This window comes from Protopterus annectens, chromosome 5.part0 (assembly GCF_019279795.1).
Source record: "Protopterus annectens isolate FY-2018-M chromosome 5.part0, PAN1.0, whole genome shotgun sequence".
Classification (NCBI taxonomy): Eukaryota; Metazoa; Chordata; order Ceratodontiformes; family Protopteridae; genus Protopterus; species Protopterus annectens.
This window is the reverse complement of record NC_056735.1, coordinates 1,639,537,776-1,639,553,948: the sequence shown is the minus strand read 5'-3', so window position 1 is coordinate 1,639,553,948 and position 16,173 is coordinate 1,639,537,776. Positions and strand designations below refer to the sequence as shown.

Below are 16,173 nucleotides of genomic sequence, written 5' to 3'. Positions count from 1 at the left end.
TCAGAATAAAGAGATACATAATTCTGTGAAAGTCTTTTAATAGAATTTAGCTTTTGCAAATTTAGTGTTTTTGATTCTTGTCACCAGACTTCCACCTACACTTAGAGCTTGTTTTATGTTTCCCACAAGTCTGATGTAGAATAAAGTTAATTCTTGAAACAGATAGGATATATGCTCAATGCACTCAGCACAACATCAGATCCTCAAGAAAACAAACAAAAAAAAACAGCTCCCTGCCACAGGACAGAAGGATTGCTTGTATTACTCTAATCCCCAACCAGTCATATCTAAAGTAGCTTGCCACACCTACCTGCTTGTTCTGAATGGTATCTTTCAAAAAGTAATAAACATGAACTAAAAAAAGTAAATAAATGCAAATTATATATTTATCATAATGGCTGATGTGTAGGATCATTTTTCTGTTCTTCTACCCAGAGGAATCAAGGCCAGGACTCAAGTCACTCAACAACTGAAACTTTCCAAAGCTACTAAAATTCTCTCTCTATACTCAATCATATGAACAGAAGGACCTTTCTTCAGACCTCTGCATACTGAGCTAAGATACAGCAAGCAAGAATATGCATGAAGGAAACAAGACTGTCTGAAAGTACCTCTTGACCAAACAGAGCAGGCTGGGAGAAGAACAGCGGTCCTACAAATCATCTGTTTTACAATGTGCATAATTTTGTGTGTAAAAGGACTGGTCCATCTTCCTCTATCCAAAGAACAGAGTACCAAGCTTTTCATGGTGAGTGGATCCTACTAAGAATATGTCTACAAGCAGTGTCTCCCACGTCAGGTTGAAGTGAAGAACACTGGACCTTGAAATGTCTTACAAAGGTATTGGGGCACATGCCTCACCTCTTAACAGCTGTTATTATAGGTTTTAAGGTGGTGAGAATTGTACAGGGATGATGTGACTAATTACTGTGCAGCAAAAGAAAATGTAGTCAAATATCAGATCCACATTAGGCAAACCTGCAAGTGTGTGACATACGGCCTTACTGATAGCAAGATAAAGCAGTATTCTATGAGGTAGGAGGAAATATTATGCAGCAAATGGATAAGTATTCTGTACTGCTGAGCACCTAACATAAGATGAAACATGAGGGAGCACAAGGGGTGAAGTGCAGCTACGATAACCTTATGTCAATAACAACAAAGGCTATAATTGAAATTTGGAAAACATTTTGTGAATGTTGCAAACCCTCATGCTGACAGTGACAGTGTAATATAGAAGCAGACAGTTATAACCATGGACATAAGTACATCACGGTGTTATACTGTTAGATTCAGCATATTGGCATGAACAGTGTGAGGCAGTCTTTGGTTCAAAAGTCAACCTCTTGTGAGAGGAAAAAAGAAAGGAATAGGGAATCTCCTCAGTTAAAAAGATCATCAATATATGTTTATAATTGTTAATTCAGAAGACATAACTGAATCTGGATGCAAAATGTTTTTTTTATTAGATAAAGGATATAAGGAATCCACATGATGTCTAAAAAATGACTGGCAGAAGAGTATATGGCAGAATCTGAAATATTCTTATTTGTTTACTGTTCTCGGGCAAAGGTAATAGAGGTGATGTCCATAAAAGTGAAAATATTTGTAAGTTAGAGATGTACACATACACACAAGCACCTTCACAGGTACTGACATATGAGGTAATCTACGTGGAAACTTTCGGAGAACTTAACGGCAATATGCTAAGTCAAGGACAAATACAGTTGATATGTCGCTTTCATGACTAGCATGAAGGACATGCAGCAAACAGGAAAATAAAAGAACAGACACCTCAAACTGATAACATGGGAAGTAAAATCAAGGATCACTAGAAGGAAATCTACTCAGCTGCAAAAGCAAAGACTGACTTGACTTGATAAGGAAAAGGGTAGCACGGCCGTAAGAAAAAGTTTTAATATAATGCAGATAATTTTCAAAGACAAAGTGAAAACTCTGTCCATAAAAAGGGTTATGCTAGAAAGGATTGCCTGCATGACACCATACATGATAAGAAAAAATCTGTAAAGAAATGATGTATCCACAAGAGTGAACTGAAAGGAAAAATCTATGACAACTCTATGGAGGTCTCCAAAAGCTGAGGTATAAATCTGTAGTCATTTGATATTCCGAGAACAGCTACTATCATCACTGACAAGGTTAAATTGAATAAACTATAGACGATGACAGGAACCATGCACTAAGTAAACACTTTGGTGTGCTTAAGGTCCCATTAGACAGCCAGGCCATCATTCGATATTGTACTGAGGGTAATGAGACAGCAGGAGCAGTGCATGAATCTGGTTGTAGTAGAACCTCTGCTGGAAATATTTTGAGCTATGTTTCATAGCAAAGTACACTAGGAAACAGGGAAGAATCTTCCCAATCTGAATAATAGCATACAGAAAAAAAACCCTTACAAATTTCATGATCAAGTTTTTGAGGGGGCCAAAACTTGGAAGTCCAAATGGGAAACTGGCAATGTAAGGCTTTCAAGAAGTGTATATAGACACTTATTTATATGGAGAATAACACAGAAGTACAAGAGTCATTTCCCATACAGTATACTGTGAGGGAACTGAGGCCTAAATCTGCAGAAATAATAGACTACTACCTTGCAATCAAATTAAGTAGTCTAGAAGACAGCAGGTGCTGAATGGACAATCTGCTCTCAAAATGTCAATGAAGCAACAGGAGGTAGAATGTCTTCTGCTTAGCATAACGCTTATAAAGAGGCAAAATTACCTGAGAAGGCCAGTAAATTCTGAGTAGGAAAGCTTAGCTTATACTGAAAGAAGGGCTACAGTAATAGAAATTATCTTTCTTTCTGAAACACACTGAAGTTATTCTTACAAAGGAAAATGAAAATGCTGTGATCTAATACCTCTCTATATTGTGTGTGTGCAAGATGGCAGAAAAATCCTCCTAGACTGATCGTCATAAGATGCATTAAATGGGGTGGTGGAAATCACACTGCTGAACTCAAACCATTCCCTTACTTGGTTTAACAAACAGTAGTGTACAAATACATTCTCTAAATACTGGACAAGATGAGGAGGGCAAATGACAAACATTCAGGAGACTGGGAAATCTGTAAATAACTACCACCTCCATTCTGGACAGAGAGAGAGGACCGGAAGTTCCTTGATAAACTGGAATAGGCACCCAAAGACATATTCCTTAAGAGCATACATTGATTTACCGTTTAAAACACTATTCCCAACAAACAGGAAACAAGGAAGAAGAAGAAGCTACACCTTTGAAGTGAAGGAATCCCATCAATACCTATGGAGTAGAAAGTTTAAGTTTGTTACCGACCATAAAACATTTTTAGCACAGATAAAAGAGTATCTGCTCACCACAGCAGAAGCACATATCCAGAGATGGGCAGTCATCTTATAAGAGTATGACTAAAAAAATGTTAAAAAAGAGCATTTTTCATGGATAGCGAGTAATGATGGACCCTCCAGTGCAACTCCTAAGGCAGGAATTCTGTATGTAAATGCAAAATTTTTTTTTAAATAGCAACTCTGGTGGTGGGATATACAGAAGCAAGAGGTGTGGGGACAAAGCTCCATGAAGAATGTAGGAGATCCCCCAGTCAAAAAACACACTTAAAATTTTCAGACCTTCATAACTATGTTCTTTCAAACCAGAAACTCAAAATAGAGCTAGAATGATAAGAAATATCAAGGGATTGTCAAGAGTATTAAACTTCACGCTGGATGGCTGGCGTCAAAGCAGAAGAGAACTTAAAAGCATATTAAAAGAGAAGATTTTAATTATAACAGAAGAAGACTGCATTCTCTAGGGAAAAATAATTACAGTTCTGTGGAACTGAGGAAACCGATACTGGAGGAACGTTATATACCCTGGTACTATAAAACTGAAAACCCTGGTACTTGAAAGTTTGTGCAGTAGTCAAAGTCAGATGATGAGACTGAATACATGTATAAGGAACATGTTCCAGTTCGGATGTAAGGAAAGATACCCAGACAGCCACCATGGGTATTTTCAGAAGGATGCTGGAAAAATCTGCATATTTATTTTGCAGAATCATCCACAAACAATGTACTCATGACTGAGGCAAGTTCATATCTGAAAAGACAACTAATGTTTCATATGAATAAAATTACACTGCAAGCTATAACAAGCATAGTGAGACAATTTACTTATCAGTTACTAGAATGTACAGTTACACCTAACTATACTCATGTCACATCAGTAGAATTCTATCATTTTACTAAGCAAAATGTAATAATATATTCTGCTAGCATACCATAGTATCCTGCAATTGATGGTTTAGCAGAAAGGTCCATTCAAATATTCAAAGCTGTTTTGATAAAACTGTCAAATACAGTGCTGGACATGGAAGATTGTATTTTATTATCCATCTTGCATCTAATTGTAAAAATGGACAGACACCAACAGATTAAATCCTGGGCAGAACTATCAGAACAAGGCTTGATGTGAAAAAATAAATACTGCCAAATACTGTAAGAAAGAGACAATATCTACAAGAGAAATGCCAGCACGACCAGCATGGAAAGAAAAAGTCATTTCAAGAACTGGATTCAGTGTTCTTTTAAGATACAGCCAAGGAAGGCCCCAACTGGATTCCAGGTACAAACTACTGAATAGACAAGACCAACCCTGTTTTGTACTGAAGAAATAGACACAGACGTTACTAACAAGACACAGTGAACAAATGAGGACCACGGAGAATTGCAACCATCGCTATTTTGAAGGAGTTAATCTAAGCAAAGAAGGAATGGACTGCGACGCAAAAACTTTATGTAATAATACAAATGAATGATGTTTCCAAATAGTCCATAATCCCAAACTGCAAGTCTGAAGTTTTGAAGATACCCAAATGGGAATTTTCACCATGTGGAATAACAGTTCATGTAAAAGGACTCAAAAATGCCAGTTTACCCTGAAAAATGTAATTGCATCTAAGAAATGGAAGTGGATAGGGGTATGTGGTACTACTGACACTGCAATTTACAATGTTGGTACAAATGAGTTTTGTTAAAAGCAAATCAAGGTGCAATAAAAATGCATCTGCAAGAACACAGTACTTAAATTAAAAGTACCTGAAATATGTGGTTAGTGTCCTTGGTTTTTAAGCTAAAAGGTTAACAGCTCATCATTTCTTGTCATTCTAGCTATCATTTTGGCTGTTTTGAAATAGCATCGTTTTGAAAGTTCTTGCTTTGATAAACCACTGTACTGTCACCTGAGAGAAAAACCTGTCCCTTTCAAAGAAATTAACTGTTCTTGTAAATCTTCAGTTTCCTAACAGCTGTCTGTCTTTACAGACAGCTGTTTCCTAATGCTGAAAGAATACAGACAGAGGGGCACACACACTCATGTGCGAGTGTGAAGGCACTTATGGTGCAGTATGAATGCTGAAAGAATATGTCAGGGTAATTAAATGACAGGAAGTGTAAACAACTTAAAATGACATTTACTATCTAATTTCATTACCACCTTTACACAGTTCAGATTTGCAGCAAGCCAGGGCTTATGCTGGCACACAATGAGCATACACTACAAAACAGTACAGAGTGGGATACTAGTCAATCACAAGAAGGCATTTACTATATACCTTAAACTTCTTGTAGTGAAGACACATGGGACACATTCAAATGACCCCTTAAGACATACCAATGTTTCACCTACAACTTCTGGATGACTGACCATGAGTTTTTACTTAATTTGCTTACTTTTATATTCAAGTTTTATAAGTATGAGGAAGTCTCTCAATAATTTGAGGGGTAGGTCACTCCTTTCATCCACTTTGTTGGATAAAAGTGAATTAACACAGTTTTGATGCAAGTGCTAAAAGTTATTTACCATTTGTTTGAGGATGTCTTCAGATTTACAAAAAACTGAAGAGGGGATGTTTGGTTGTGAATGGCAAGAAGAGACAAATGGGCCACTTTATGGATGTAGAGCCACCATTTAGAGAAAACAACCACTGGTCGGCTGTAAGACTTTGTAAAATGGATACAGACAGTTCTGTGGAAGCAGTGCAGCAAAAAAGGAAAGCTGTTTCAGATTTGCTGAATCAATGTGTGAATCAGCATGAGATTTCTGGAGAACATTTGAATGAGCTTCTAAAACAAATAATATAATTCCATGTTACCACCATAGAAAGAGTGATGGCTGTAAGAAACAACTCACTGCAATCATACCTTTCAACCTATCCAGATTTTTGCAGAATGTTCAGATATTTGCCTGATAATTTGTCTGTTCCTGATAAAATCTGTGGTTTTCTTGCAAATCTTTTGGAATTAATTCATTAACTAATGTCAGACATTTGAGGTTTAGACTCAAAAATGCATTGTAAAACATAACTTTTTATTCTAGCAACTTTCTAGCTTTACAAGAGCAATATTTATAACCTGTCTCCCCATTATTTTTGACTCTGTCCAAATGTTTTATACCAAGAGGCTGACAGGTATGATTGCAACTGAGCAGTCAAATCATTTATATTGTACAAAGGCTGACCTGAATGTACCCATGAAGACTTAAAAAGTCATGTAGCTGAAACACTGGTTTGTCCTTAAGGGTTCATTTGCATATATCCCATAGGCCTACACTACAGGAGGCTTAACATATTACACAGTGAAGATTCCAGCTTGGCTGGGACTTTCTTGTAGTCTGGATAAGAATAAAGGGGGATATTCACAACTGTGGGTAGCAGAGAGGTATCAAACTCATATCACACTGCAGGAAAGTGATGGAAAGGGTGACTGGTAAACAAATACACAGTTAAAAAGGACTTCATTAGAATAAACAACTGTGGACAAAAGCAATAAATAAAAAGAAGTTATGTACTCACCATAACGTTCCATGTTTGTTGTCCACCTCGCCGTTCATTCTTACAATGGTGGGTTCGGAGACGATCCTCGGCTCAGACTTGGCTGAATACTTAGCTGAAAGTCTCAAACCTGGCTTGTGGCAAGAAGGTATCCCACAATGCAGTGGTGTAATTCCCCAGATCTTGTTTGCTGCTAATACTGAACAATATGTACACTATACACATATCTACAAATATATACATATAAACATATATCTAAGTCCATACTATATGTACTGGAAGGAGAAACAAGCTGAGACAAAGAACTCCTGAAGGTAGTGGAATCTACCAGGTCCACAAGGAGTCTTTGGCAGGAGGAAGGAGGGAGGGTTCGTAAGAATGAACGGCGAGATGGACAACAAATATGAAACGTTATGGTGAGTACATAACTTCTTTATGTTATGCTGTCCTATTTCGCCTTCATTCTTACAATGGTGGGACAGCGTCCCTAGCACCTTTTTCCTGGGTGGCTCACAGGAATACACCTTTAAGCACCATGGAACCAAAAGATGCCCTGTCCCTGGAGGCCAAATCCACTTTGTAATAAGTGATAAAAGTATATGGAGTAGACCAAGTAGCTGCTGCACAAATGGCTTGAAAGGCAGATGACGCAGCCATAGCTCTAATGGAATGAGCCTTCACTTTAAAAGGTAAATCTTTGTGATTTGAGTTATAGATGAATGTAATACAATTTGAAAGCCAATTTGAAAAAGTAGTTTTTGAGACCAAGGATCCTTTTTTGCATCAGAGAAGGATACAAATAATTGGTCAGATTTTCTGAAGTCTTTGGTTCTATGCAAATAGAATCTGAGTTGTTTATGCACGTCCATTGATGTAATCTGTACTCTGCCTTGTTGCTATGGTTAGGAAAGAACACTGGAAGTTCTATGGATTGGTTTATGTTGTTTGGAGAAGAGACTTTAGGTAGAAAGGATGGGTTTGTACGCAAGGATACCCGGGTTTATATCACATGATCGAAACACAATAATATCGAACATAACAACATCAAACCCCAAACCCCGAAAGCTGAGAACAGCGATTTTTTTCACTGGGAAAAAAATCGCTGTTCCAGTACAAAACACGGAAGACACAAACACTATACACCATTTCTAATGTGGGGGGCTTCACCCCCCCACACACACCATTCACACCCCCTCTACTTAAATTTACCAACTCCAAGATTGCACCACAGTGAAGGAAATAGTGAAGCCGCGGAAATGGCCCACCAAATTCTTGGGAAAGAATTTGATGTTCCACAGCTTCGCTGTTGTCAGCCTTCGAGGTTTTGGGTTCGATATCATAGCATTCGAAGTTTTGCAATCCTTATGAAAAATCAAATATGGTGGTTTAATAGAAAGAGCTTGCAATTCTGACACCCTTCTAGCAGAAGTTATAGCCACTAGAAACAAGGTCTTCCAAGAAAGGAACTTGAGGTCTGAAGACGAAGAGGGCTCGAAGGGAGGCAACGTGAGATGAGACAAAACAAAATTTAGATCCTAAGGAGAAAGGGGTTCCTTAAAGGGAGGTCTTAATAAGGAAGCACCTTTTAAGAAGGCTCTGCACAACCTTTGTGACATTAAGTTGGAAGTAGTATCATCAATATGAAAATTTAAATTGTAGCAAGTTGAACCTTAATGGTTGTTGCAGCTGAGCCTTGTTGAAACAGTTTCATCAAAAATTCCAAAAGAGAACGAATAGGTGCAGAGAAAGGATCAATGCTCTTATCTTGAGTCCAAAGGGAAAACCTCTTCCATTTACTAGAATACAGCTTTCCAATGGAAGCTTTATGGGAGGACATTAAGATATGTCTAACCGTAGGAGTGAAATTGTGAAGCCTGACTAAATTGGGAAGTGGAGCAGGCAAGCTGTCAGTTGTAGGGTGTGGAGAGAGGGAGGGATGAAGCTCTCCTGACATACAAGTCAGCAGATCTGGCACTGGGTTCAGAATCCAAAGCTTCTCCTGAAGGTGAGGCCAAAGGAAGGGGAACCACACTTGGCGAGGCCAGTAAGGGGCAATGAGAATTATCCTGCTTCCCAAGCTTTGTGCTTTCTGAATTACTCTGGGTATGAGAGGAAACGGTGGAAAGGCATATAGAAGTCCCGAGGGCCAATCGTGAGCAAGAGTGTCTCTCGGTATCTCCCCCAGAGGGGGAATTAAGGTAAAGTAGTTGCTGCACTTGGCATTCATGGGAGTGGCAAAGAGATCGCAGCAAGGCTGTCCCCATGTTTGGAAAATCATTTCCACTACATTTTGATAGAGAGACCACTCGTGAGGCATTAGGATTGCTCTTGGACCTTGGACTTCCCCGGAATGTGCTTTGCGATTAGAAAGTGCTGGGAAGAAACTGCCCATTGCCATACTCTTAGGGCTTTTCGACAAAGGGGGTAAGATCTGGTTTCCCCCTGCATGTTTATGTACCAAACCACAGACATATTGCTTGACTGGATCACAATTGTCCCTAGAAGGAGTGAGTCTTCAAGTGCATGCAACGCAAGAAGCACTGCTCTCATCTCTAGAGCATTTATATGCAAGTGAGCCTCGTGTTCCTGCCATGTACCTTGGACTATTCTTCCCAGATAATGCCTCCCCCACCCTATCTGGGAAGTTTCCATGGTCACTGTAGCTATTGGTTGAAGTGGAACAAAGGGTCTGCTCATTGTCACGAGTGGACTATATCCACCATCTCAAGTTGTTCTTGCAAGATTCCGTTATTCTGACCAGATGAGACATTGGAAGCTCCTGAAGTGACCATTGGGAGAATAGTAGCCATTGAAGAATTCTTATGTGCATTCTGGCAAGAGGAACCAGTGTAATCATGGAGGCCATTGTTCCTAATAAGCATAGAATTATCTTTGCATTCACTTTGTTCTTGGGAAGGAGGTGAAGTACCTGCTGTCTGAGTGCTATAACTCTTTCTGTAGGAAGACGTGCTACCATAGATGAAGTGCCTAGATCTGCACCTATGAATTTAATATGATGACAAACAAGGCAGTTTTTTGAAAATTTACTGTAATGCCCAGTTGATTGCATATGTCCAAAGTTACGTCGCTTGCTTGTAGAAGTAGATGCTTGGTGGTGGCAGATAGGAGCCAGTCGTCTAGATAGGGAAACACATGGAATCCTAGACGTCTCAAGTGAGCTGAGACTACTGCCATACATTTAGTGAACACTCTGGGGGCTGTAATGAGACCAAAGGGCAGAGCTCTAAACTGGTAATGGCTGGCTCACAGCTGGAAACATAAGTACCTTCTTGACATCCTGTTCATTTTTATGTGGTCTACTGAGCACATCCAATTGTCTTTCCCTTAAAAGGGACGTATGGACTGCAGTGTCACCAATCGGAACTTTGACTTATTGACAGATTCATTTAACTTGCTTAGGTCTAATATGGGTCTCCAGTCCCCTGTTCTTTTTGCTACTAAAAAGAATATTGAGTAAGTTCTGAATCCTATTTGGTCTGCGAGGACTTTTTGGATGACTTTTTTGTGGAGCAACTTTTGAATCTCTATAGTTGCTTGTTCCCTTAGATTGGGTGGAACATCTGGGAGTGTTTTGGTCTGTGGGACAGGTTTGAAAAAGGGATGGAGTATCCGCTGGATATTATGTTTAGTACCCATTTGTTGTTTGTGATATTTCGCCAGGCTTCTGGGTACATTGATAAATGCCACCTGACTGCCTCCAGAGTAGAACAGTCGGGCCTCCTTTCAGAAGCACTGATAAGGGCATCCACGAAAGGAATCACGGTCACCCTGGCTTTGTGGACCCCCTCTGCCTCTGGGGCAGCATCTCCTGTTATTACTGCCCCCTCTGCCCCTGGGGAAGGTATCACCCCGTGCATCTTGGAAAAATCTCTGGGATCTTTTGAACCACATCTTTCTGCTCTTCTGATCTTTGGGATAAGGTCTTGAAGGTACAGAAAAACATACTCCAATGGCAGAGAGAGTTTTCCCTTCCTGTTTGCACTGGGTTAGAATATCTTTTACTTTGGGTTCAAAGAGTGAGGAACCACCAAAAGGAGCATTAGTAAAGGTAGACTTAAAGGGCTCTGCAAAATTGCACAAGTGCATCCAGGAGTGTCTCCTAAGGGAAACTTCAGAACCCGTTGCCCTGTTCACTGCATCTGCTGCATATGATATGAGCCTCATGGAGGAGTTGACAATGGAATTTAAGGTGGACAGCTGGAAGGAGACCTTCTCATTCACCCCCGCAGCAAATGAACCTTGTAGAGCATCTCCTAGCTCTTTCAGGAGATATCTTTGTAGCCTCGTGAAATGGGATAAGTAGTTCAGCGATCGCAGTGAGAAAGTCGCTGAAGAAAAGATACGCTTCCCGTATCTGTCTATCATTCGATAGTCTTTATTCGGAGGATGAACAGAAGAGAAAGTATCTGCAAGTTGCTTCTTGGTGGCTGCTGCCACCAACACAGCATCTACAGGTACTCATTTTGTTAGAAATTCCTTGCCCAAAGGAGCTGACAAAAATTTGTTTGGCCTCCCAGGGACCGGTTCCGTAGTGTCAGGTGACTCCCATGCCTTTCGACTAAGCAGGTCCATTAGTTCATCAAAAGGCAGGGACACCCAGGAGGCTGAAGGTTGAGACTCGAAAGCCTTCAGGGTACACTGACTCCTCATGAGAAGGGGTGGTGGTCTGCTAGCAGCCTCTTTGCTTGAGCATCTCTAGAATATCTGCAAAAGAGATATTGTCAGAGGACGACCGTGGGGACCCTTCCGACTCGAGGTCAGTGTCTGAAATGATGGACTCATCTGGGGAGTCAACATGCTTCCTCTTACAGGTTCTCTTCCGAGGTGGCTCCTCAGAAGGATATTCTGGGGAGGCCTCAGATGAGAATGGTTCGCCCTATAGGGGATCCTGAGGCTCTGGGTCTCTGCTGTCTTGAGGAAAGGGTGGTGCTGAGACAGTAGCCAGTGCCTTGGGGGGACGCGTACTGGTATCCTTCTGTGCTGCTGAATGGGTAGATAAGTTCCTCATCAGCTCAAAAGTGGATCCTGCCAGCTCCAAAGACTCCCTCGGCTCCAAGGAGACAGAAGAAGGCAATGGAGCCAAACGAGATCGGACCCAAGGCTGATGTGGGAGCCGAGCACTCACAAAATAGTAGAAAACCACAGAAAGAACAACCAGCAGAATGTGAACAATCCAAAGGACACCAAATTTATTGAAGTTAAGAGCTTTCCTCTCTATTATAGAGACTTTCTCAGAACAATATTGCACAAGAACCCAGCCAAATATATACCCACCCCTCAATTAACCAATCAAAACTGCGCCAAAAAATTTTAAAAGCAATATATACACAAATTACAGCAATAAAAACATTGCATATAGCAAATAACAAAACTAAATAAATATTACCATAAAATATTATAATATGTTAATAAATTGTTAAATAAAATCCATGCTAACTTTACTAACCTAAAATTCGATCAAGTTTTAAAACACTAGCAATACTTCTAGTTTCACTGATACCTGGATAACAAGAGGCATTTAAAGACATGATGTGGGAGCCGAGCTAAACCGAGCTGACACTCCGAGGGGTAAGCTTGGCACCGAAGATTGGGGCAGAGAATCCCCCCCCCCCGACCAGGGAACCAGACGGCACAGAGAGAGTCAGAGCAGATGTCGGTTCCGTGAACACCGAAGGGGGTCCCGGAACCGACAGGTTCACAGAAAGTGGTACCGAGCACTCCAGCTCTGAAGGACCGGCTTGGCTCGGAGGTGGAATAACAGTGGGCACAGTAGTCTCCAAAACCAAAAGGGTGGGAGCCGAGAGAAATTCAGTCAGTGCCGGCGACTTGAGGAGTTTACGCATCACCCATTCCACGTCATCATCTGGTAAGCTTCTTGTAGACCTGGAAGATAGGGAAGAAGATCGAGACCTATGGAGGATTGGCGAACTCAAGGTTGGAGAAACCCGCGAAATCTCAATGAGCCAGCTAAGTCTGGAGCTATCTTGCGGCTTCGAAGGCTTTGGAGCCGAAGTACTAGGCCCATCAACCAAAAGGACTTCAGACGGCTCTGAGGACTGTGGAGCCAAGGAAGGAGTGGCCTTTGACATTTTTGGGAGTCTGACTGGTGGCTCCAACTGAGCTGATGTATCTGGAGATTACCTTTTATGAGATTTATCCTTTTTTGAAGGAGCCGAAGAAGAGGAGGAAGAGCTATGAATGGCTTCCTCAAAAGAAGGCTTTAAGAGCCCTTTTAGAATCAACTTGTTTCTTCTTTCCTGAAGAACTCTAGCAATAAATGAATGACAGAAGGTGCAGTCTTCTTGGAGATGAATGGCACCAAGGCAATAAACACAAACAACATGTCCATCTGTGATGGACATTTTTTGTGAGCACTTTTGACATTTTTTAAAGCCCGAAGGCTTATGTTCTCTCTCTTTTTGGTCTTTAGACATTTTCCAAAAAAGACCCTTAAAGGCGATAGCAAAACCACAACAACAAATATTTATGAGCTAAGACTAATATGCTAAATCTAAATTAAAGGTTACTACAGGACAACACAAGGAGCAACAACACGGGAAAGAAAAATAGAACCTCGAACTAAAATGGTCCTATTCTCCACACAAAACAAAAAAGACAGTACAAGCCCTCTAACTTAAACGGGCGTATATCTCTCTAACTTAAACGAGCTATAAAGACACTAACAACGAACACCAACCACTACACGGGATACCAAAGGGGCCTAGAAAGCGATGGCAAAATCCATGTCAAAGGGGAAAAAACTATCACTATTTAACAAGAAGCAGCAAAGAGACACAAGGAGTCAAACCTAGTAAAAATAAAGCTAAATATATGCAAAAATACCAAGTTTTGACAAGGGTAAATAGAAAAAAATATCACAACTTAGATACGGCCAAGATGAGCGCATCCAACCTCGTAAAGCAGCAAATGAGATCTGGGGAATTACACCACTGCATTGTGGGATACCTTCTTGCCACGAGCCAGGTTTGAGACTTTCAATTAACTGATCGGCTCCGAACTCACCATTTTAAGAATGAAGGTGAGAGAGGAAAACAAAACATCTTTTATTATTGCTAAACATTTTGTCTCTTTTTATTTAGACAATATCATAAACAGCATGTTTCAAGTTTAGCCCTTGTTTTGTGCACTTTAAGTGTTTCTTTGGGTTATTTTACTTATAGCATGCACAAACCATGTTTTCTTTCTTAGTTGCAGTTATTGTTTTGTAATAGTCAGAGTGGAAGAGGACTGGAAGCAGAATGCCTGAACAACAGGAGAATGAAGTAATTTTAGCTTGCGCCTGGGTGTTATGTCTTAGAAGGAAAGACTTCAACTGTCCATCTGAAGGGATTTTGGACACTGACGTTACCATTGTGATGACAGATGTTATAATGAGGATCCTGAGCAGAAATGTTTCTATAAGACTGCTTACTACAGGGGACCCATGACTATGAATGAGTGTACTGATAAACTGTAATGGGTAAATGGAAATGTCTCTGCATTAATGTGGTCAAAAGTCAAAATAGAATCATAAATCATTACACCCATTATAGAGTACAATGCCCCTTTTGGTATGTACCTCACAAGACATCTACAACAACTGGAAAGGCCACAGAAATACCTCACAAAGAGGATTACTGGCCTCAAACAGATGCCCTACGCAGACCATCTCAAAAAACTCCAGCTTTACTCTGTCGTATATCGCCTACTCAGAGGCGATCTCTGCCTAACATACAAAGTTATGTCAAACCCAGAGCTGTTGGACATGCTCCCAATCCCTCTGAGCTACATGCTCTAGTGTTCTAAACCTTGTCACCACAATAAACAGAACATGCTGGAGGGATAGATTCCTGTCCCATAGACTTCCCATACTCTGGAACAAACTACCTATCTATATCAAACAAAGCTCCTCATTAGCACTCTTCAAGAAAAATCTTGATGATTGGATGGGAGATAGGAAATTCACCCTGGGGCTCTGCTTGACAGGGGCACAGGAAAATAATTTTCTTGGGTGGCAAAAGCCAGGGTACTGTTTGGCTAGGCTTATATAGGCCCTAGGGCCAACAGCCTAGTACCTACCTATGAACCTATAAAAGGTACAAGGTAATTAAGGCAAGAAGCCAATTCCACCTTGCCAATACCCATACCCTTAGTCCTTACCTATCTTTTCAATGAAGGCCAGGACAGTCACACCAGAGGTGACTTTATCAATAACATCTGCTTGTCCAACTCCTTTTTAATGGTAGGCAGTGTGTTACCTGTGAAATTTGGAGACGGGAATTTGTTCCATAGAAGGGATAGGCAATGCATGACAAAACTGGACTGTTTGATTTATTCAGGTATAAACAACTTTTTTGACTACTGGATCTTTCATAGTCTTATAAGAAAAATACAGCTCACCCCTAAGGAGTCTATATATAGAAAGGGAGTATAGGGATAAAACCTCCAGTCTTTCTTGGTAGTTCAGATCTTTTAAGCCCATGAACTTTTCAGATAAAAACATCTGGGGTCTTTACAATTGTTTGGCAAGCTTAGTACGGTACACTCCAAAGGGGGTGTTGTACTCGGTGATGGATCTAATCAGTGCAGAGTACAAGGTGGCAAGGACTCCTTTTGAGATGGAAGAATTACCTTTTGTTATTCCTAACCACTACTGCAATGTGAAGTGAGGCAGCTGTCTAACCAAATACCCAGGGTCTCTCTCAACCCTTTCAGTTTGAAATGGCTGGAGCTATGAGTTGCTTAACAATTGCTACAATGTTGCATTTTTTGATGTTGAGCTTGATCTTGTTTTTGGTACACCAGCTACTGACATGTGTAAGCACCTACTGAAGTGCCTGTATGTCAGATGGGGCTTGACAACTCCCAGTTTACAATCATCTGCAAACTTTGTTAACCACAGATTACAATTTGGTAAGTGGACATCTGAGAAGTAGATGATAAACAGCGCTGATCTCACCACTGACCCTTGCAGAACTCCACTAGTCATCTTTCTGTTCTCTGTGTGGGTTCTGTTATTAAGCCAGTTGGTTATCCACCTAACCACATATGGGTTAATATGGAGCTCCTTTAATTTACTCTATTTGCAAATCGGTGGTACTGAATGCTTTGGTGAATTCAAGGTAAGCTGTGTGGACAGCTTGTTTACAGTCTATGGCTTCAGTAACCCTCAAAGAAATTCACAATAATTATTAGACTGGATCATCCCTTGACAAAGCCAAACCGCTGGGGATTGAGTATGATCAAAATTTCTGATATGGTTAATAAGATTAGTTATGATACATTTCATGGCATGATGGGTCTGCGATTCCCAGGGTCTGTTG

At 40.5% G+C, this 16,173-nt stretch overlaps 1 protein-coding gene across 1 annotated transcript in view; it reads right to left on the bottom strand.

Moving 5' to 3' along the window:
• Positions 1–16,173, bottom strand: part of SYNJ1 (synaptojanin 1) — a 2,168,218-nt gene that overhangs the window by 313,923 nt on the left and 1,838,122 nt on the right. The gene's annotated exons all lie outside the window — the stretch shown is intronic.